This window comes from Cololabis saira, chromosome 5 (assembly GCF_033807715.1).
Source record: "Cololabis saira isolate AMF1-May2022 chromosome 5, fColSai1.1, whole genome shotgun sequence".
Taxonomy (NCBI): Eukaryota; Metazoa; Chordata; class Actinopteri; order Beloniformes; family Belonidae; genus Cololabis; species Cololabis saira.
Window position 1 is genome coordinate 41709806 of NC_084591.1, and position 22552 is coordinate 41732357.

Sequence of the window (22552 nt, forward strand, 5' to 3'; positions counted from 1 at the left end):
AATAACTCGTATTTACCAAGATTTGCTAAATATTTCACATATTTAGCTAAATCAACGGGGACAATCCAAACCCAGAGACTGGCCAAAGTGAAAACATGTATATGTGAACAAGCTTTACAAATATATAAAAATGAGTAAGTAGCAATATGACAACGGTAACAGGTCAAATGAATAAAATGGAGGGAAGGCATACCTCTAACCCAAATTCAATGTTGATGGCAAAATAATGAACCTGTTTCTTGCATCTCATTTGTTTTATTCTTAACTTATGTCTGTGTGGCTTTAATGTGTGCATTCAAAGTCTTTTACTTTCTGCATTTTGTGAGGGAAACAGGACAGGATAATCTGAAATAAGTGTTGGCTATGCCAGAACATGCTAGAGAAGAAAAACTACCGAGCCAGCCAGGAGTCGAACCTAGAATCTTCTGATCCGTAGTCAGACGCGTTATCCATTGCGCCACTGGCCCTATAAAAAACATAGAGTGGGCGGGGCGTGTGGGTGTGGTCGTTACAACCCAAAAGAAAGAGTTTTACTGTATTTGTGTTGTATTAAACAGTGAAGGAATGCCTGCTACCATACGACCATAATGATTTCGCTAGGGAATGTAAAGTTTAAGTTTATTCAAATTCTATTTGATATTTATTTTCACTGCATTGCGTTGTATATTTGTACATACGTTTACATTCACAGGATTTAGCTACAGAGCAGCCGTCCCAAGACAACCTTTACATGTATCATTTCAATTATTAACATGCAGGTAACAGGTCAGTCATTAAAAAAATAAATAAATAAAATTGAACATATATGTGTGCGTTCGTTTATTTTTACTTACTTCTAAAATGTCAGGAAATTGGTTGTAATCAGAACAATCTACAACCTTGTTTCCCTCAACAACGTAAAGTGGAGAATATCTGCAGCTTTATGAATCTCAGCAGTTTAGAACGGATCCCGTACTTGTACCTGATTGGTCAATTTCTGGATGTCGCTGGGCCACAGTGCTGAAGTTTGCAAGTCATGATCGGTGGGAGCACTCAAATGTTGATTAATTCTTGGATACATGCAGGAATGTGATTTGCTGCCATAACCAAGAATATTCTCGATTTATACAGGACTGCGCCCTTTTAGTCTACATAACTATTTCACAAATAAAGCAGAATCAACTGAGAGTGGGCAAGTTCGAGCCGGAGATTGCCCAAAACAAGCAGAATCAACTGAGAGTGGGCAAGTTCGAGGCCAGAGACTGCCAAAACCATCCATCCAATACCAGCTTTATCCTTTGCAGGGTCACGGGGATCTGCTGAAGCCTATCCCAGCTAATTTCAGGCAAGAAGCAGCGGTACACCCTGGACAGGTTGCCAGTCCATCACTGAGCCACATAGATAATCAGACACACTCACACCTACAGGCAATTAATAATCATCAGATAACCTACTACGCATGTTCTTGGACTTTGAGAGGAAGCCGGAGTACCCGGAGAGAACCCACACAAGCACGGGGAATCCAGACTAACTCCACACGGAAAGACCCCTGCCGGGCCACGGAGTCAAACTGGGCATCTTCTCACTGTGAGGCAACAGTGCTAACCACTAAGCCACCGTGCTGCCCGCTCCAAAAACAAATATGTGTAATAAAACAAATGAGATGCCAAAAACAAAGGTTCATTCTTCTGCCATCAACATATCCTAAATTTGACCTGGGATTGTGTCTAATAACTCGTATTTACCAAGATTTGCTAAATATTTCACATATTTAGCTAAATCAACGGGGACAATCCAAACCCAGAGACTGGCCAAAGTGAAAACATGTATGTGAAAAAGCTTTACAAATATATAAAAATGAGTAAGTAGCAATATGACAACGGTAACAGCTCAAATGAATAAAATGGAGGGAAGGCATACCTCTAACCCAAATTCAATGTTGATGGCAAAATAATGAACCTGTTTCTTGCATCTCATTTGTTTTATTCTTAACTTATGTCCGTGTGGCTTTAATGTGTGCATTCAAAGTCTTTTACTTTCTGCATTTTGTGAGGGAAACAGGACAGGATAATCTGAAATAAGTGTTGGCTATGCCAGAACATGCTAGAGAAGAAAAACTACCGAGCCAGCCAGGAGTCGAACCTAGAATCTTCTGATCCGTAGTCAGACGCGTTATCCATTGCGCCACTGGCCCTATAAAAAAGATAGAGTGGGCGGGGCGTGTGGGTGTGGTCGTTACAACCCAAAAGAAAGAGTTTTACTGTATTTGTGTTGTATTAAACAGTGAAGGAATGCCTGCTACCATACGACCATAATGATTTCGCTAGGGAATGTAAAGTTTAAGTTTATTCAAATTCTATTTGATATTTATTTTCACTGCATTGCGTTGTATATTTGTACATACGTTTACATTCACAGGATTTAGCTACAGAGCAGCCGTCCCAAGACAACCTTTACATGTATCATTTCAATTATTAACATGCAGGTAACAGGTCAGTCATTAAAAAAATAAATAAATAGAATTGAACATATATGTGTGCGTTCGTTTATTTTTACTTACTTCTAAAATGTCAGGAAATTGGTTGTAATCAGAACAATCTACAACCTTGTTTCCCTCAACAACGTAAAGTGGAGAATATCTGCAGCTTTATGAATCTCAGCAGTTTAGAACGGATCCCGTACTTGTACCTGATTGGTCAATTTCTGGATGTCGCTGGGCCACAGTGCTGAAGTTGACTTGTCATGATCGGTGGGAGCACTCAAATGTTGATTAATTCTTGGATACATGCAGGAATGTGATTTGCTGCCATAACCAAGAATATTCTCGATTTATACAGGACTGCGCCCTTTTAGTCTACATAACTATTTCACAAATAAAGCAAAATCAACTGGGAGCTGGCAAGTTCGAGCCGGAGATTGCCCAAAACAAGCAGAATCAACTGAGAGTTGGCAAGTTCGAGGCCAGAGACTGCCAAAACCATCCATCCAATACCAGCTTTATCCTTTGCAGGGTCACGGGGATCTGCTGAAGCCTATCCCAGCTAATTTCAGGCAAGAAGCAGCGGTACACCCTGGACAGGTTGCCAGTCCATCACTGAGCCACATAGATAATCAGACACACTCACACCTACAGGCAATTTATAATCATCAGATAACCTACTACGCATGTTCTTGGACTTTGAGAGGAAGCCGGAGTACCCGGAGAGAACCCACACAAGCACGGGGAAACCAGACTAACTCCACATGGAAAGACCCCTGCCGGGCCACGGAGTCAAACTGGGCATCTTCTCACTGTGAGGCAACAGTGCTAACCACTAAGCCACCGTGCTGCCCGCTCCAAAAACATATATGTGTAATAAAACAAATGAGATGCCAAAAACAAAGGTTCATTCTTCTGCCATCAACATATCCTAAATTTGACCTGGGATTGTGTCTAATAACTCGTATTTACCAAGATTTGCTAAATATTTCACATATTTAGCTAAATCAACGGGGACAATCCAAACCCAGAGACTGGCCAAAGTGAAAACATGTATATGTGAACAAGCTTTACAAATATATAAAAATGAGTAAGTAGCAATATGACAACGGTAACAGGTCAAATGAATAAAATGGAGGGAACGCATAACTCTAACCCAAATTCAATGTTGATGGCAAAATAATTAACCTGTTTCTTGCATCTCATTTGTTTTATTCTTAACTTATGTCCGTCTGGCTTTAATGTGTGCATTCAAAGTCTTTTACTTTCCGCATTTTGTGAGGGAAACAGGACAGGATAATCTGAAATAAGTGTTGGCTATGCCAGAACATGCTAGAGAAGAAAAACTACCGAGCCAGCCAGGAGTCGAACCTAGAATCTTCTGATCCGTAGTCAGACGCGTTATCCATTGCGCCACTGGCCCTATAAAAAATATAGAGTGGGCGGGGCGTGTGGGTGTGGTAGTTACAACCCAAAAGAAAGAGTTTTACTGTATTTGTGTTGTATTAAACAGTGAAGGAATGCCTGCTACCATACGACCATAATGATTTCGCTAGGGAATGTAAAGTTTAAGTTTATTCAAATTCTATTTGATATTTATTTTCACTGCATTGCGTTGTATATTTGTACATACGTTTACATTCACAGGATTTAGCTACAGAGCAGCCGTCCCAAGACAACCTTTACATGTATCATTTCCATTATTAACATGCAGGTAACGGGTCAGTCATTAAAAAAATAAATAAATAAAATTGAACATATATGTGTGCGTTCGTTTATTTTTACTTACTTCTAAAATGTCAGGAAATTGGTTGTAATCAGAACAATCTACAACCTTGTTTTCCTCAACAACGTAAAGTGGAGAATATCTGCAGCTTTATGAATCTCAGCAGCTTAGAACGGATCCCGTACTTGTACCTGATTGGTCAATTTCTGGATGTCGCTGGGCCACAGTGCTGAAGTTTGCAAGTCATGATCGGTGGGAGCACTCAAATGTTGATTAATTCTTGGATACATGCAGGAATGTGATTTGCTGCCATAACCAAGAATATTCTCGATTTATACAGGACTGCGCCCTTTTAGTCTACATAACTATTTCACAAATAAAGCAAAATCAACTGGGAGCTGGCAAGTTCGAGTCGGAGATTGCCCAAAACAAGCAGCATCAACTGAGAGTTGGCAAGTTCGAGGCCAGAGACTGCCAAAACCATCCATCCAATACCAGCTTTATCCTTTGCAGGGTCACGGGGATCTGCTGAAGCCTATCCCAGTTAATTTCCGGCAAGAAGCAGCGGTACACCCTGGACAGGTTGCCAGTCCATCACTGAGCCACATAGATAATCAGACACACTCACACCTACAGGCAATTAATAATCATCAGATAACCTACTACGCATGTTCTTGGACTTTGAGAGGAAGCCGGAGTACCCGGAGAGAACCCACACAAGCACGGGGAAACCAGACTAACTCCACACGGAAAGACCCCTGTCGGGCCACGGAGTCAAACTGGGCATCTTCTCACTGTGAGGCAACAGTGCTAACCACTAAGCCACCGTGCTGCCCGCTCCAAAAACAAATATGTGTAATAAAACAAATGAGATGCCAAAAACAAAGGTTAATTCTTCTGCCATCAACATATCCTAAATTTGACCTGGGATTGTGTCTAATAACTCGTATTTACCAAGATTTGCTAAATATTTAACATATTGAGCTAAATCAACGGGGACAATCCAAACCCAGAGACTGGCCAAAGTGAAAACATGTATGTGAACAAGCTTTACAAATATATAAAAATGAGTAAGTAGCAATATGACAACGGTAACAGGTCAAATGAATAAAATGGAGGGAAGGCATAACTCTAACCCAAATTCAATGTTGATGGCAAAATAATGAACCTGTTTCTTGCATCTCATTTGTTTTATTCTTAACTTATGTCCGTCTGGCTTTAATGTGTGCATTCAAAGTCTTTCACTTTCCACATTTTGTGAGGGAAACAGGACAGGATAATCTGAAATAAGTGTTGGCTATGCCAGAACATGCTAGAGAAGAAAAACTACCGAGCCAGCCAGGAGTCGAACCTAGAATCTTCTGATCCGTAGTCAGACGCGTTATCCATTGCGCCACTGGCCCTACAAAAAAGATAGAGTGGGCGGGGTGTGTGGGTGTGGTCGTTACAACCCAAAAGAAAGAGTTTTACTGTATTTGTGTTGTATTAAACAGTGAAGGAATGCCTGCTACCATACGACCATAATGATTTCGCTAGGGAATGTAAAGTTTAAGTTTATTCAAATTCTATTTGATATTTATTTTCACTGCATTGCGTTGTATATTTGTACATAAGTTTACATTCACAGGATTTAGCAACAGAGCAGCCGTCCCAAGACAACCTTTACATGTATCATTTCCATTATTAACATGCAGGTAACAGGTCAGTCATTAAAAAAAAATTTAAATAAAATTGAACACATATGTGAGTGCAAGGGACTCAGAAAATGTGTGTTAATATAAAACAGTTGCCCCCCCATTTTTGTTTTTGGGTTGTTTTGTTGAGAGCTGAACTGGCTGGACGGACTCGCATACAGCGGGAAGTTACCCTTCCAAGACAGTAGATGGCGCTCGAGCGCTTCTGTGGGTCATACGGTCATACCGAGAGAAGAATTCCACAAGCCAACGGAGCGCCAGAAATAAAATGGCGTTGGCTTTGTGAAGACGTTAACCCGTCGTTTCTCTCATTATTAATCCACAGGTACATAAAGTTACAGTTTAGTTGGTTATCTTTCACATTGAATGGTTTACCATTTTGAAACGTGAGGTTATATTGTTTAAATGTGAGCTTATATTGTTTAGATGTGAGTTTATATTGTTTAAATGTGAGTTTATATTGTTTAAATATGTGTTTTAGTCATGGGACAAAGCCAGTTTATTACTTTTTGTGAATTATTTATTTTATTTTGCACATTTTCATTTAATTTACTTTTGATGAACATTATTTACTGATTGAATAACAGAAATAAAATGGCGTTGGCTTTGTGAAGACGTTAACCCGTCGTTTCTCTCATTATTAATCCACAGTGATCTCCATCCTGTGAATTACATGAACCGGTCCAGATACCCTTAGATCTGGAGCCGGTTACATGTGCGTTCGTTTATTTTTACTTACTTCTAAAATGTCAGGAAATTGGTTGTAATCAGAACAATCTACAACCTTGTTTTCCTCAACAACGTAAAGTGGAGAATATCTGCAGCTTTATGAATCTCAGCAGCTTAGAACGGATCCCGTACTTGTACCTGATTGATCAATTTCTGGATGTCGCTGGGCCACAGTGCTGAAGTTTGCAAGTCATGATCGGTGGGAGCACTCAAATCTTGATTAATTCTTGGATACATGCAGGAATGTGATTTGCTGCCATAACCAAGAATATTCTCGATTTATACAGGACTGCGCCCTTTTAGTCTACATAATTATTTCACAAATAAAGCAAAATCAACTGAGAGTTGGCAAGTTCGAGGCCAGAGACTGCAAAAACCATCCATCCAATACCAGCTTTATCCTTTGCAGGGTCACGGGGGTCTGCTGAAGCCTATCCCAGCTAATTTCAGGCAAGAAGCAGCGGTACACCCTGTACAGGTTGCCAGTCCATCACTGAGCCACATAGATAATCAGACACACTCACACCTACAGGCAAGTTATAATCATCAGATAACCTACTACGCTTGTTCTTAGACTTTGAGAGGAAGCCGGAGTACCCGGAGAGAACCCACACAAGCACGGGGAAACCAGACTAACTCCACACGGAAAGACCCCTGCCGGGCCACGGAGTCAAACTGGGCATCTTCTCACTGTGAGGCAACAGTGCTAACCACTAAGCCACCGTGCTGCCCACTCCAAAAACAAATATGTGTAATAAAACAAATGAGATGCCAAAAACAAAGGTTCATTCTTTTGCCATCAACATATCCTAAATTTGACCTGGGATCTTGTCTAATAACTCGTATTTACCAAGATTTGCTAAATATTTCACATATTTAGCTAAATCAACGGGGACAATCCAAACCCAGAGACTGGCCAAAGTGAAAACATGTATATGTGAACAAGCTTCACAAATATATAAAAATGAGTAAGTAGCAATATGACAACGGTAACAGCTCAAATGAATAAAATGGAGGGAAGGCATAACTCTAACCCAAATTCAATGTTGATGGCAAAATAAAGAACCTGTTTCTTGCATCTGATTTGTTTTATTCTTAATTTATGTCCGTCTGGCTTTAATGTGTGCATTCAAAGTCTTTTACTTTCCGCATTTTGTGAGGGAAACAGGACAGGATAATCTGAAATAAGTGTTGGCTATGCCAGAACATGCTAGAGAAGAAAAACTACCGAGCCAGCCAGGAGTCGAACCTAGAATCTTCTGATCCGTAGTCAGACGCGTTATCCATTGCGCCACTGGCCCTATAAAAAAGATAGAGTGGGCGGGGCGTGTGGGTGTGGTCGTTACAACCCAAAAGAAAGAGTTTTACTGTATTTGTGTTGTATTAAACAGTGAAGGAATGCCTGCTACCATACGACCAGAATGATTTCGCTAGGGAATGTAAAGTTTAAGTTTATTCAAATTCTATTTGATATTTATTTTCACTGCATTGCGTTGTATATTTGTACATACGTTTACATTCACAGGATTTAGCTACAGAGCAGCCGTCCCAAGACAACCTTTACATGTATCATTTCAATTATTAACATGCAGGTAACAGGTCAGTCATTAAAAAAATAAATAAATAAAATTGAACATATATGTGTGCGTTCGTTTATTTTTACTTACTTCTAAAATGTCAGGAAATTGGTTGTAATCAGAACAATCTACAACCTTGTTTCCCTCAACAACGTAAAGTGGAGAATGTCTGCAGCTTTATGAATCTCAGCAGCTTAGAACGGATCCCGTACTTGTACCTGATTGGTCAATTTCTGGATGTCGCTGGGCCACAGTGCTGAAGTTTGCAAGTCATGATCGGTGGGAGCACTCAAATGTTGATTAATTCTTGGATACATGCAGGAATGTGATTTGCTGCCATAACCAAGAATATTCTCGATGTATACAGGACTGCGCCCTTTTAGTCTACATAACTATTTCACAAATAAAGCAAAATCAACTGGGAGCTGGCAAGTTCGAGCCGGAGATTGCCCATAACAAGCAGAATCAACTGAGAGTTGGCAAGTTCGAGGCCAGAGACTGCCAAAACCATCCATCCAATACCAGCTTTATCCTTTGCAGGGTCACGGGGATCTGCTGAAGCCTATCCCAGTTAATTTCAGGCAAGAAGCAGCGGTACACCCTGGACAGGTTGCCAGTCCATCACTGAGCCACATAGATAATCAGACACACTCACACCTACAATATTAATTAATTAATAATCATCAGATAACCTACTACGCATGTTCTTGGACTTTGAGAGGAAGCCGGAGTACCCGGAGAGAATCCACACAAGCACGGGGAAACCAGACTAACTCCACACGGAAAGACCCCTGCCGGGCCACGGAGTCAAACTGGGCATCTTCTCACTGTGAGGCAACAGTGCTAACCACTAAGCCACCGTGCTGCCCGCTCCAAAAACAAATATGTGTAATAAAACAAATGAGATGCCAAAAACAAAGGTTCATTCTTCTGCCATCAACATATCCTAAATTTGACCTGGGATTGTGTCTAATAACTCGTATTTACCAAGATTTGCTAAATATTTCACATATTTAGCTAAATCAACGGGGACAATCCAAACCCAGAGACTGGCCAAAGTGAAAACATGTATGTGAACAAGCTTTAAAAATATATAAAAATGAGTAAGTAGCAATATGACAACGGTAACAGCTCAAATGAAGGCATACCTCTAACCCAAATTCAATGTTGATGGCAAAATAATGAACCTGTTTCTTGCATCTCATTTGTTTTATTCTTAACTTATGTCCGTCTGACTTTAATGTGTGCATTCAAAGTCTTTTACTTTCTGCATTTTGTGAGGGAAACAGGACAGGATAATCTGAAATAAGTGTTGGCTATGCCAGAACATGCTAGAGAAGAAAAACTACAGAGCCAGCCAGGAGTCGAACCTAGAATCTTCTGATCCGTAGTCAGACGCGTTATCCATTGCGCCACTGGCCCTACAAAAAAGATAGAGTGGGCGGGGCGTGCGGGTGTGGTCGTTACAAACCAAAAGAAAGAGTTTTACTGTATTTGTGTTGTATTAAACAGTGAAGGAATGCCTGCTACCATACGACCATAATGATTTCGCTAGGGAATGTAAAGTTTAAGTTTATTCAAATTCTATTTGATATTTATTTTCACTGCATTGCGTTGTATATTTGTACATAAGTTTACATTCACAGGATTTAGCTACAGAGCAGCCGTCCCAAGACAACCTTTACATGTATCATTTCCATTATTAACATGCAGGTAACAGGTCAGTCATTAAGAAAAAAAAAAAAAAATTGAACATATATGTGTGCGTTCGTTTATTTTTACTTACTTCTAAAATGTCAGGAAATTGGTTGTAATCAGAACAATCTACAACCTTGTTTCCCTCAACAATGTAAAGTGGAGAATATCTGCAGCTTTATGAATCTCAGCATCTTCTCACTGTGAGGCAACAGTGCTAACCACTAAGCCACCGTGCTGCCCGCTCCAAAAACAAATATGTGTAATAAAACAAATGAGATGCCAAAAACAAAGGTTCATTCTTCTGCCATCAACATATCCTAAATTTGACCTGGGATTGTGTCTAATAACTCGTATTTACCAAGATTTGCTAAATATTTTACCTATTTAGCTAAATCAACGGGGACAATCCAAACCCAGAGACTGGCCAAAGTGAAAACATGTATATGTGAACAAGCTTTACAAATATATAAAAATGAGTAAGTGGCAATATGACAAAGGTAACAGGTCAAATGAATAAAATGGAGGGTAGGCATAACTCTAACCTAAATTCAATGTTGATGGCAAAATAATGAACCTGTTTCTTGCATCTCATTTGTTTTATTCTTAACTTATGTCCGTCTGGCTTTAATGTGTGCATTCAAAGTCTTTTACTTTCCGCATTTTGTGAGGGAAACAGGACAGGATAATCTGAAATAAGTGTTGGCTATGCCAGAACATGCTAGAGAAGAAAAACTACCGAGCCAGCCAGGAGTCGAACCTAGAATCTTCTGATCCGTAGTCAGACGCGTTATCCATTGCGCCACTGGCCCTATAAAAAAGATAGAGTGGGCGGGGCGTGTGGGTGTGGTTGTTAAAACCCAAAAGAAAGAGTGTTACTGTATTTGTGTTGTATTAAACAGTGAAGGAATGCCTGCTACCATACGACCATAATGATTTCGCTAGGGAATGTAAAGTTTAAGTTTATTCAAATTCTATTTGATGTTTATTTTCACTGCATTGCGTTGTATATTTGTACATAAGTTTACATTCACAGGATTTAGCTACAGAGCAGCCGTCCAAAGACAACCTTTACATGTATCATTTCCATTATTAACATGCAGATAACAGGTCAGTCATTAAAAAATAAATAAAATAAAATTGAACATATATGTGTGCTTTCGTTTATTTTTACTTACTTCTAAAATGTCAGGAAATTGGTTGTAATCAGAACAATCTACAACCTTGTTTCCCTCAACAACGTAAAGTGGAGAATATCTGCAGCTTTATGAATCTCAGCAGTTTAGAACGGATCCCGTACTTGTACCTGATTGGTCAATTTCTGGATGTCGCTGGGCCACAGTGCTGAAGTTTGCAAGTCATGATCGGTGGGAGCACTCAAATGTTGATTACCGTATTTTCTGGACTATAAGCCGCTACTTTTTTCATAGGTTTTGAACCGTGCAGCTTATACAAAGGTGCGGCTATTCTGTGGATTTTTCTTCCACCGCTCGGGGCGCTCTAACCAGAATTAGAATCAAAACTAAGACAAAATAAATGCAAAAAAGAATACGTGACTTCTTCTTTAGCAGATAGAAGTAGGTAGAAGCAGATTTCAAACAGATAAATAGATAAATAAATAAATAGCGGTTATTTTCTCTTGGTTCTGTCCCGTTTTAATCAGCAAAGTTGCTGCCATGTTAAAAGACACCGTTAGGAAAGGATCTATACATGTACATCATTTACAGTTCAAAATTGTTCTGTACATGTAGTAAATATCTAATCGAACAACAGAAATATCTGCGGCTTGCATACCTTTTCTTTTTTAAATAGAGTGGATGCAGCTTATATACAGGTGCGGCTTGTATATCTTTTTTTTACAATTTTTTAAAAAATGTAGCAGATGCGGCTTATATACAGGTGCGGCTTATAGTCCAGAAAATACGGGTAATTCTTGGATACATGCAGGAATGTGATTTGCTGCCATAACCAAGAATATTCTCGATTTATACAGGACTGCGCCCTTTTAGTCTACATAACTATTTCACAAATAAAGCAAAATCAACTGGGAGCTGGCAAGTTCGAGCCGGAGATTGCCCAAAACAAGCAGAATCAACTGAGAGTTGGCAAGTTCGAGGCCAGAGACTGCCAAAACCATCCATCCAATACCAGCTTTATCCTTTGCAGGGTCACGGGGATCTGCTGAAGCCTATCCCAGCTAATTTCAGGCAAGAAGCAGCGGTACACCCTGGACAGGTTGCCAGTCCATCACTGAGCCACATAGATAATCAGACACACTCACACCTACAGGCAATTTATAATCATCAGATAACCTACTACGCATGTTCTTGGACTTTGAGAGGAAGCCGGAGTACCCGGAGAGAACCCACACAAGCACGGGGAAACCAGACTAACTCCACACGGAAAGACCCCTGCCGGGCCACGGAGTCAAACTGGGCATCTTCTCACTGTGAGGCAACAGTGCTAACCACTAAGCCACCGTGCTGCCCGCTCTAAAAACATATATGTGTAATAAAACAAATGAGATGCCAAAAACAAAGGTTCGTTCTTCTGCCATCAACATATCCTAAATTTGACCTGGGATTGTGTCTAATAACTCGTATTTACCAAGATTTGCTAAATATTTCACATATTTAGCTAAATCAACGGGGACAATCCAAACCCAGAGACTGGCCAAAGTGAAAACATGTATATGTGAACAAGCTTTACAAATATATAAAAATGAGTAAGTAGCAATATGACAACGGTAACAGGTCAAATGAATAAAATGGAGGGAACGCATGACTCTAACCCAAATTCAATGTTGATGGCAAAATAATTAACCTGTTTCTTGCATCTCATTTGTTTTATTCTTAACTTATGTCCGTCTGGCTTTAATGTGTGCATTCAAAGTCTTTTACTTTCCACATTTTGTGAGGGAAACAGGACAGGATAATCTGAAATAAGTGTTGGCTATGCCAGAACATGCTAGAGAAGAAAAACTACCGAGCAAGCCAGGAGTCGAACCTAGAATCTTCTGATCCGTAGTCAGACGCGTTATGATAACGCAGCGGAGCTAGACTTTTATCCTTGGGGTGGCCAGGGGGGGGGCCAAGGCTATTTCAGGGGGTCCACACACTATGACAATGAATTTGTTTCTCGACCAATTAATTGCAATCGGAGTCTCTAAATGTTGAAATGTACATACTAAGCACACAGAAGATGAGATGTGTGTTGTATAATTTGCAGTTTATTAACAATGTACAAAATGTACAACACAACCTGGCAACAATTTTTCAAAAATGACATCATTAAACAATAAAAATAGTTTTTCTCATGGAGAAAGGTCAGTGGAGGCGAGGGGTCTTCTTTCTCAGATAGATTTTCAGTTCATAGGGCTGTTGGTTACCTTTTGTAAAGTGCTTGGTGATGCCAAATGTCTTTCTGACATGCTCCAGTCCAGCACTCTTGATCTAGCAAGGGCTGTAAATCTTGTAGGTGCCCTTACAGACACTTTTCAGAACTACAGAACTGAGAATTACTTTGGTGAACTATGGAAAGAGGTTGAGAAGCTTGCTGAGCAGTGCAAAATCAGTGTACAAACACACTCCAAAAGACATCCTAGAATAAGCTCAAGATTTCTTGACTCACTGGTGATGAGCACTGTAGGACAGAGAAACTGTGATGATGAGGGCTTCCCCAGATCACTCTTTTATCATGTTATTGACTGTCTCATAACTGAGCTGGAGAGGCGTTTTTCAAAGAAAAGTTGTGAGATCATGCAGGGTGTGCAGTCTCTGAACCCAAAGAGTGCAACTTTCTTAAATGAGGAGCCCCTGTTTGCCTTTGCACAGACCTTTGAGTCAGACCTCAGTGACCTCAAACACGAGGTTCACCAAACCAAGAAACTTCTTGACAGGAGAGTGAAAAGTGGATTAGACAAACCATCTACTTTGCTTGATTTTATTGTGTTTCTTGAACCTTACAAAGAGGTTTTCCATGAGATAGTCAGACTTTGCAAGATTGCTGTTGTCACTCCAATCAGCACTGCTTCCTGTGAGAGAAGCTTCTCTGCCTTAAAACTTATTAAAACTCACCTCAGGACAACAATGGCTGATGACAGGTTAAGTCACCTTGGAACTCTCAGTATTGAGTCAAGGAGGGCACGTGCCCTTAACATAGATGACTTTGTGAAACATTTTGCGACTTCTCACCACAACTGAAGGATTATGCTTTTTTGAACTTGCATAAGGTAGTTTGGCACTTAGATAGTGTCTCTGGTCATGACTAAGTTCTTCACTATGCTTTACTTAGACCAGTGTTTCTCAATCCTGGTCCTCGTGGGCCCCCATTGCATTGACATGCATCTCTGATTTTGAGTGGAGTTTAAACCCAGCCTCCTTTGACAACGCCTTTTTCCAATTGGAGAAGCCTGACTCTGAGGCAAAGGCAGAGTCTGGTGCATTAGGCAGGGAAAAATGTCTACACGGAAAGCAGTAGGAAGAGTCCTTAAGGATGGAGTATTCAAGCCAAGAATTTGCTCTGTACCAGGCACTGCAGAATGCTCTCTTCCTTGATCCATGCTGAGTTCTAGGGAATTGTGTCACACACGGCTGAACTGGACCCTCCTCTTTGCATCTTGAAATATCTGGAATACAAATAAAATGGTCATGGAAACACAGTTAATGGATCCAGAAGATTAGATGATAACTGTAGCTAACTAGTAAGTTTCAGGTAAGTAGACCTACCACTGGGTCCTCTTGGATGGGAAAAAGCAGTGCTGGACACAGCTGGCTCTGGCTCTGGCTCCTCTGGCTCACCAACATCCTCATCAGAATCAGAGGCCTCTGTGTCCTCCTTCGATGGAACTACATTGTATAAAAATAACATAAAAAAATGCAACCACCATTGAAAAAACAACACACTTCAGTAACCAAAATTTCAAAATATCTAAAACTAAACTTAATTACTGAACTGAGCATGTGACTGCTTCTGTCTATGCTCTGACCTGGTGATGATGGGCTGTGTTGTGCCTCACATTCTCTCTCCTGACTAGTCCCTGGATGAGAGCTGCCACCTATGTCTTCTATGTCCTCCCTCAATGGAACTACCGTATATTGTATAACACTTACACTTTAACTTTATTTTCTTCACAGTAATAACCGGAGCAATTTAGCAGAAATAACAAAAAAACGTATATTTTATAAAACTCTGAAAAGGAATGAAATTATATTTTCTAAAAAAAATGAAATAATTTGTTTTAATACCAAATACTAATACTCTCATCTGCCACACTGACACTGGTCATCTGTAGACACAATGAGATGTAACTTAATGTTAATTTTAGCTTGATACCTGTGGCTTCTAGCAAAACGATCTCCTATCTGAACACAAAAGTGATTTTAAACAGTGACTCATTAGGACACCACCGTAAAACTTACTTTAGAATGAGGATTTCACTGTCCATGAAGGCTGTAATGTTCTTCTCTCCTTCTTTTTCGTGCCGATCTCTTGTTCAAACCGCTCAAACCTGGCTCAGGTCACTCCAGCAACGATAGTCGACTGTTAGCGACTCCAGCTCCAGTTCCTCTTCTTCTGTGGCGATTCTTCTTCTTCTCCTAATAAATGTGGTTTACAACTCTTTGTGGTACATAGTGCCAACTACTGTACAGGAGGGACTTAGCAGTCAATAGGCGTCACTGATTTCAAAATGCAACTGGCTCCTTTCGACAGGACGTGCGGTGCCGTGATATGTCAATCATCTGGGGGGGCACCTGGGGGGTCCAATCAGATTTCAGGGGGGTCCAGTGCTACCCCGGCCCCCCCTCTAGCTCCGCCTCTGGCGTTATCCATTGCGCCACTGGCCCTACAAAAAAGATAGAGTGGGCGAGGCGTGTGGGTGTGGTCGTTACAACCCAAAAGAAAGAGTTTTACTGTATTTGTGTTGTATTAAACAGTGAAGGAATGCCTGCTACCATACGACCATAATGATTTCGCTAAGGAATGTAAAGTTTAAGTTTATTCAAATTCTTTTTGATGTTTATTTTCACTGCATTGCGTTGTATATTTGTACATAAGTTTACATTCACAGGATTTAGCTACAGAGCAGCCGTCCAAAGACAACCTTTACAGGTATCATTTCCATTATTAACATGCAGGTAACAGGTCAGTTATTAAAAAAAAATAAAATAAAATTGAACATATATGCGTGCTTTCGTTTATTTTTACTTACTTCTAAAATGTCAGGAAATTGGTTGTAATCAGAACAATCTACAACCTTGTTTCCCTCAACAACGTAAAGTGGAGAATATCTGCAGCTTTATGAATCTCAGCAGCTTAAAACGGATCCCGTACTTGTACCTGATTGGTCAATTTCTGGATGTCGCTGGGCCACAGTGCTGAAGTTTGCAAGTCATGATCGGTGGGAGCACTCAAATGTTGATTAATTCTTGGATACATGCAGGAATGTGATTTGCTGCCATAACCAAGAATATTCTCGATTTATACAGGACTGCGCCCTTTTAGTCTACATAACTATTTCACAAAACAAGCAGAATCAACTGAGAGTGGGCAAGTTCGAGCCGGAGATTGCCCAAAACAAGCAGAATCAACTGAGAGTTGGCAAGTTCGAGGCCAGAGACTGCCAAAACCATCCATCCAATACCAGCTTTATCCTTTGCAGGGTCACGGGGATCTGCTGAAGCCTATCCCAGTTAATTTCCGGCAAGAAGCAGCGGTACACCCTGGACAGGTTGCCAGTCCATCACTGAGCCACATAGATAATCAGACACACTCACACCTACAGGCAATTAATAATCATCAGATAACCTACTACGCATGTTCTTGGACTTTGAGAGGAAGCCGGAGTACCCGGAGAGAACCCACACAAGCACGGGGAAACCAGACTAACTCCACACGGAAAGACCCCTGCCGGGCCACGGAGTCAAACTGGGCATCTTCTCACTGTGAGGCAACAGTGCTAACCACTAAGCCACCGTGCTGCCCGCCCCATAAACAAATATGTGTAATAAAACAAATGAGATGCCAAAAACAAAGGTTCATTCTTCTGCCATCAACATATCCTAAATTTGACCTGGGACTGTGTCTAATAACTCATATTTACCAAGATTTGCTAAATATTTCACATATTTAGCTAAATCAACGGGGACAATACAAACCCAGAGACTGGCCAAAGTGAAAACATGTATATGTGAACAAGCTTTACAAATATATAAAAATGAGTAAGTAGCAATATGACAACGGTAACAGGTCAAATGAATAAAATGGAGGGAAGGCATAACTCTAACCCAAATTCAATGTTGATGGCAAAATAATGAACCTGTTTCTTGCATCTCATTTGTTTTATTCTTAACTTATGTCCGTCTGACTTTAATATGTGCATTCAAAGTCTTTTACTTTCCGCATTTTGTGAGGGAAACAGGACAGGATAATCTGAAATAAGTGTTGGCTATGCCAGAACATGCTAGAGAAGAAAAACTAGCGAGCCAGCCAGGAGTCGAACCTAGAATCTTCTGATCCGTAGTCAGACGCGTTATCCATTGCGCCACTGGCCCTTTAAAAAAGATAGAGTGGGCGGGGCATGTGGGTGTGGTCGTTACAACCCAAAAGAAAGAGTTTTACTGTATTTGTGTTGTATTAAACAGTGAAGGAATGCCTGCTACCATACGACCATAATGATTTCGCTAGGGAATGTAAAGTTTAAGTTTATTCAAATTCTATTTGATATTTATTTTCACTGCATTGCGTTGTATATTTGTACATAAGTTTACATTCACAGGATTTAACTACAGAGCAGCCGTCCCAAGACAACCTTTACATGTATCATTTCAATTATTAACATGCAGGTAACAGGTCAGTCATTAAAAAAATAAATAAATAAAATTGAACATATATGTGTGCGTTCGTTTATTTTTACTTACTTCTAAAATGTCAGGAAATTGGTTGTAATCAGAACAATCTACAACCTTGTTTCCCTCAACAACGTAAAGTGGAGAATATCTGCAGCTTTATGAATCTCAGCAGTTTAGAACGGATCCCGTACTTGTACCTGATTGGTCAATTTCTGGATGTCGCTGGGCCACAGTGCTGAAGTTTGCAAGTCATGATCGGTGGGAGCACTCAAATGTTGATTAATTCTTGGATACATGCAGGAATGTGATTTGCTGCCATAACCAAGAATATTCTCGATTTATACAGGACTGCGCCCTTTTAGTCTACATAACTATTTCACAAATAAAGCAGAATCAACTGAGAGTGGGCAAGTTCGAGCCGGAGATTGCCCAAAACAAGCAGAATCAACTGAGAGTGGGCAAGTTCGAGGCCAGAGACTGCCAAAACCATCCATCCAATACCAGCTTTATCCTTTGCAGGGTCACGGGGGTCTGCTGAAGCCTATCCCAGCTAATTTCAGGCAAGAGGCAGGGGCACACCCTGGACAGGTTGCCAGTCCATCACTGAGCCACATAGATAATCAGACACACTCACACCTACAGGCAATTTATAATCATCAGATAACCTACTACGCATGTTCTTAGACTTTGAGAGGAAGCCGGAGTACCCGGAGAGAACCCACACAAGCACGGGGAAACCAGACTAACTCCACACGGAAAGACCCCTGCAGGGCCACGGAGTCAAACTGGGCATCTTCTCACTGTGAGGCAACAGTGCTAACCACTAAGCCACCGTGCTGCCCGCTCCAAAAACAAATATGTGTAATAAAACAAATGAGATGCCAAAAACAAAGGTTCATTCTTCTGCCATCAACATATCCTAAATTTGACCTGGGATTGTGTCTAATAACTCGTATTTACCAAGATTTGCTAAATATTTCACATATTTAGCTAAATCAACGGGGACAATCCAAACCCAGAGACTGGCCAAAGTGAAAACATGTATGTGAAAAAGCTTTACAAATATATAAAAATGAGTAAGTAGCAATATGACAACGGTAACAGCTCAAATGAATAAAATGGAGGGAAGGCATAACTCTAACCCAAATTCAATGTTGATGGCAAAATAATGAACCTGTTTCTTGCATCTCATTTGTTTTATTCTTAACTTATGTCCGTGTGGCTTTAATGTGTGCATTCAAAGTCTTTTACTTTCTGCATTTTGTGAGGGAAACAGGACAGGATAATCTGAAATAAGTGTTGGCTATGCCAGAACATGCTAGAGAAGAAAAACTACCGAGCCAGCCAGGAGTCGAACCTAGAATCTTCTGATCCGTAGTCAGACGCGTTATCCATTGCGCCACTGGCCCTACAAAAAAGATAGAATGGGCGGGGCGTGTGGGTGTGGTCGTTACAACCCAAAAGAAAGAGTTTTACTGTATTTGTGTTGTATTAAACAGTGAAGGAATGTCTGCTACCATACGACCATAATGATTTCACTAGGGAATGTAAAGTTTAAGTTTATTCAAATTCTATTTGATATTTATTTTCACTGCATTGCGTTGTATATTTGTACATAAGTTTACATTCACAGGATTTAGCTACAGAGCAGCCGTCCCAAGACAACCTTTACATGTATCATTTCCATTATTAACATGCAGGTAACAGGTCAGTCATTAAGAAAAAAAAAAAAAAATTGAACATATATGTGTGCGTTCGTTTATTTTTACTTACTTCTAAAATGTCAGGAAATTGGTTGTAATCAGAACAATCTACAACCTTGTTTCCCTCAACAATGTAAAGTGGAGAATATCTGCAGCTTTATGAATCTCAGCATCTTCTCACTGTGAGGCAACAGTGCTAACCACTAAGCCACCGTGCTGCCCGCTCCAAAAACAAATATGTGTAATAAAACAAATGAGATGCCAAAAACAAAGGTTCATTCTTCTGCCATCAACATATCCTAAATTTGACCTGGGATTGTGTCTAATAACTCGTATTTACCAAGATTTGCTAAATATTTTACCTATTTAGCTAAATCAACGGGGACAATCCAAACCCAGAGACTGGCCAAAGTGAAAACATGTATATGTGAACAAGCTTTACAAATATATAAAAATGAGTAAGTGGCAATATGACAACGGTAACAGGTCAAATGAATAAAATGGAGGGTAGGCATAACTCTAACCTAAATTCAATGTTGATGGCAAAATAATGAACCTGTTTCTTGCATCTCATTTGTTTTATTCTTAACTTATGTCCGTCTGGCTTTAATGTGTGCATTCAAAGTCTTTTACTTTCTGCATTTTGTGAGGGAAACAGGACAGGGTAATCTGAAATAAGTGTTGGCTATGCCAGAACATGCTAGAGAAGAAAAACTACCGAGCCAGCCAGGAGTCGAACCTAGAATCTTCTGATCCGTAGTCAGACGCGTTATCCATTGCGCCACTGGCCCTATAAAAAAGATAGAGTGGGCGGGGCGTGTGGGTGTGGTCGTTACAACCCAAAAGAAAGAGTGTTACTGTATTTGTGTTGTATTAAACAGTGAAGGAATGCCTGCTACCATACGACCATAATGATTTCGCTAGGGAATGTAAAGTTTAAGTTTATTCAAATTCTATTTGATGTTTATTTTCACTGCATTGCGTTGTATATTTGTACATACGTTTACATTCACAGGATTTAGCTACAGAGCAGCCGTCCCAAGACAACCTTTACATGTATCATTTCAATTATTAACATGCAGGTAACAGGTCAGTCATTAAAAAAATAAATAAATAAAATTTAACATATATGTGTGCGTTCGTTTATTTTTACTTACTTCTAAAATGTCAGGAAATTGGTTGTAATCAGAACAATCTACAACCTTGTTTTCCTCAACAACGTAAAGTGGAGAATGTCTGCAGCTTTATGAATCTCAGCAGCTTACAACGGATCCCGTACTTGTACCTGATTGGTCAATTTCTGGATGTCGCTGGGCCACAGTGCTGAAGTTTGCAAGTCATGATCGGTGGGAGCACTCAAATGTTTATTCATTCTTGGATACATGCAGGAATGTGATTTGCTGCCATAACCAAGAATATTCTCGATTTATACAGGACTGCGCCCTTTTAGTCTACATAACTATTTCACAAATAAAGCAAAATTAACTGGGAGCTGGCAAGTTCGAGCCGGAGATTGCCCAAAACAAGCAGAATCAACTGAGAGTTGGCAGGTTTGAGGCCAGAGACTGCCAAAACCATCCATCCAATACCAGCCTTATCCTTTGCAGGGTCACGGGGATCTGCTGAAGCCTATCCCAGCTAATTTCAGGCAAGAAGCAGCGGTACACCCTGGACAGGTTGCCAGGCCATCACTGAGCCACATAGATAATCAGACAAACTCACACCTACAGGCAATTTATAATCATCAGATAACCTACTACGCATGTTCTTGGACTTTGAGAGGAAGCCGGAGTACCCGGAGAGAACCCACACAAGCACGGGGAAACCAGACTAACTCCACACGGAAAGACCCCTGCAGGGCCACGGAGTCAAACTGGGCATCTTCTCACTGTGAGGCAGTTCAGTGCTAACCACTAAGCCACCGTGCTGCCCGCTCCAAAAACAAATATGTGTAATAAAACAAATGAGATGCCAAAAACAAAGGTTCATTCTTCTGCCATCAACATATCCTAAATTTGACCTGGGATTGTGTCTAATAACTCGTATTTACCAAGATTTGCTAAATATTTCACATATTTAGCTAAATCAACGGGGACAATCCAAACCCAGAGACTGGCCAAAGTGAAAACATGTATGTGAAAAAGCTTTACAAATATATAAAAATGAGTAAGTAGCAATATGACAACGGTAACAGCTCAAATGAATAAAATGGAGGGAAGGCATAACTCTAACCCAAATTCAATGTTGATGGCAAAATAATGAACCTGTTTCTTGCATCTCATTTGTTTTATTCTTAACTTATGTCCGTGTGGCTTTAATGTGTGCATTCAAAGTCTTTTACTTTCTGCATTTTGTGAGGGAAACAGGACAGGATAATCTGAAATAAGTGTTGGCTATGCCAGAACATGCTAGAGAAGAAAAACTACCGAGCCAGCCAGGAGTCGAACCTAGAATCTTCTGATCCGTAGTCAGACGCGTTATCCATTGCGCCACTGGCCCTATAAAAAAGATAGAGTGGGCGGGGCGTGTGGGTGTGGTCGTAACAACCCAAAAGAAAGAGTGTTACTGTATTTGTGTTGTATTAAACAGTGAAGGAATGCCTGCTACCATACGACCATAATGATTTCGCTAAGGAATGTAAAGTTTAAGTTTATTCAAATTCTATTTGATGTTTATTTTCACTGCATTGCGTTGTATATTTGTACATACGTTTACATTCACAGGATTTAGCTACAGAGCAGCCGTCCAAAGACAACCTTTACATGTATCATTTCCATTATTAACATGCAGGTAACAGGTCAGTCATTAAAAAATAAATAAAATAAAATTGAACATATAGTGGGTGGTTGACGAATAACAAAATTCTGACTGTCCGTGTGTCACACACTAATAAAATTTTTTATTTTTTCAGAATATATATTTAAATGTTGTCCCTCTGATAAGATATTGTACAATAATACCAAAGATGTTGTGGGTGTATTAAGATTTCTACTTATAATTTTGATCCAAACATCAAAAATGTCATGCGGTGTGACTGCCCGGCATATGTGTGCCCTCAGAAATATGCACATATTTCAAAATAAATTATAAATATTTGATAGTTTTACAGTGCATATAAAA

General features: G+C 40.1%; 11 non-coding genes across 11 annotated transcripts; all 11 read right to left on the bottom strand.

Moving 5' to 3' along the window:
* Positions 1 to 394: 394 nt before the first annotated feature.
* Positions 395 to 467, bottom strand: trnar-acg (transfer RNA arginine (anticodon ACG)). The gene has a single exon. It is a non-coding gene; the product is annotated as a tRNA-Arg (tRNA).
* A 1633-nt stretch (positions 468 to 2100) lies between these two features.
* Positions 2101 to 2173, bottom strand: trnar-acg (transfer RNA arginine (anticodon ACG)). The gene has a single exon. It is a non-coding gene; the product is annotated as a tRNA-Arg (tRNA).
* Positions 2174 to 3808: 1635 nt separating this feature from the next.
* Positions 3809 to 3881, bottom strand: trnar-acg (transfer RNA arginine (anticodon ACG)). The gene has a single exon. It is a non-coding gene; the product is annotated as a tRNA-Arg (tRNA).
* A 1633-nt stretch (positions 3882 to 5514) lies between these two features.
* Positions 5515 to 5587, bottom strand: trnar-acg (transfer RNA arginine (anticodon ACG)). Its single transcript has one exon. It is a non-coding gene; the product is annotated as a tRNA-Arg (tRNA).
* A 2248-nt stretch (positions 5588 to 7835) lies between these two features.
* On the bottom strand, positions 7836 to 7908 carry trnar-acg (transfer RNA arginine (anticodon ACG)). The gene has a single exon. It is a non-coding gene; the product is annotated as a tRNA-Arg (tRNA).
* A 1625-nt stretch (positions 7909 to 9533) lies between these two features.
* Positions 9534 to 9606, bottom strand: trnar-acg (transfer RNA arginine (anticodon ACG)). The gene has a single exon. It is a non-coding gene; the product is annotated as a tRNA-Arg (tRNA).
* A 1012-nt stretch (positions 9607 to 10618) lies between these two features.
* Positions 10619 to 10691, bottom strand: trnar-acg (transfer RNA arginine (anticodon ACG)). The gene has a single exon. It is a non-coding gene; the product is annotated as a tRNA-Arg (tRNA).
* Positions 10692 to 17359: 6668 nt separating this feature from the next.
* trnar-acg (transfer RNA arginine (anticodon ACG)) lies at positions 17360 to 17432 on the bottom strand. The gene has a single exon. It is a non-coding gene; the product is annotated as a tRNA-Arg (tRNA).
* Positions 17433 to 19065: 1633 nt separating this feature from the next.
* trnar-acg (transfer RNA arginine (anticodon ACG)) lies at positions 19066 to 19138 on the bottom strand. Its single transcript has one exon. It is a non-coding gene; the product is annotated as a tRNA-Arg (tRNA).
* Positions 19139 to 20150: 1012 nt separating this feature from the next.
* On the bottom strand, positions 20151 to 20223 carry trnar-acg (transfer RNA arginine (anticodon ACG)). The gene has a single exon. It is a non-coding gene; the product is annotated as a tRNA-Arg (tRNA).
* Positions 20224 to 21858: 1635 nt separating this feature from the next.
* On the bottom strand, positions 21859 to 21931 carry trnar-acg (transfer RNA arginine (anticodon ACG)). The gene has a single exon. It is a non-coding gene; the product is annotated as a tRNA-Arg (tRNA).
* Positions 21932 to 22552: the final 621 nt, after the last annotated feature.